Raw genomic sequence first — 1,224 nt, forward strand, 5'->3', positions numbered from 1 at the left:
ACATTTTATTTAGTTGTTTCTTTTATTAGAGTTTTTTTTTTCTCTGTAGAGATTAGAGAAAATAATCTGCTCCACTCACTTCTATGAATGGAGGACAGTTCAATTTTTTTTTTTTTAATTTTAGCATATTACGGGGGTACAAATGTTTAGGCTACATATATTGCCCCTGCCCCACCCGAGTCAGAGCTTCAAGCGTATCCATCCCACAGACAGTGCGTACTGCACCCATACCCTACTCACCCCTCCCATCTGCCCAGCATCCGATGAATGTTACTACTAGGTGTGTACTTAAGTGTTGATCAGTTAATCTTACTTAAACTGCAGAACTGATTGCATTCATCCTCCCTTTTCCCACTGTTTTCCTTAGCTTACCCTCCGGGTACCTTTTCTCTCCATAAATCACCTAGAAATGTGTTTTTATAAATTAATAATTAAATATACTCTTCCAATTTATATCTATACCTGAAAAAAAAAAAAAGAAAGAAAAGAAATTGCAAAGGAGTTCAATTCTGAGCTCAATATAACAAATTAAACATATTGTAATTTGAGGTACTAATATCTTTAACTAGGATGGTTCCTCCTGATGCTAATTAAGTTTTTGCTGTAGAATATTCTTCTAAATTTGCATGAAAGTTTGTCATTCATGGATGTGTAAATAAGAAACTAAGAAATTACCATTTTCCAGGAAGGAGAAAAGGTAAAGGAGGGAAACCTGTTTCATTGATACTTATTTCCAGATCTATATATGATTTAATGATAATGACTCCATATTTGTTTGAAATATCTAAGTTATTGTGCTGACAAACTCAAAACTAATGAGCCTTATTTAATTAAAAACAATGTTGAAGTTTTAGTTTCCATCTAACATTTTCCATATACATTGAACTCTGTTGCAGTTAACATATCCTTTGCAAAACCAATTTCGTACAAGCTGATTTTTCTTTTATGATTGGTATAAACATTCTAGATGGAAGAAACAGCATTTCTTTTTCTTTTTGCTGATTTAAAGGAAACTTCTCACAGAATCCATTAACTGAAATGGACAGTGCCATCTTCAAAAGCTTTGTGATAAGCATGAAAGTATTCACAAGAAATTAATTTTATGTAGTAAATAATAATTTGCAAAACATGTTGTTTTCAGATAAGAAACCCTAGTTAAGAAAAAAATAGAAAATGATTACAAAAATTAATATTTTTGACATAATACTTAATATGTTGCTATAT

Source organism: Propithecus coquereli, unplaced genomic scaffold (genome assembly GCF_000956105.1).
Source record: "Propithecus coquereli isolate 6110/MARCELLA unplaced genomic scaffold, Pcoq_1.0 Scaffold774, whole genome shotgun sequence".
In the NCBI taxonomy this organism is placed as follows: Eukaryota; Metazoa; Chordata; class Mammalia; order Primates; family Indriidae; genus Propithecus; species Propithecus coquereli.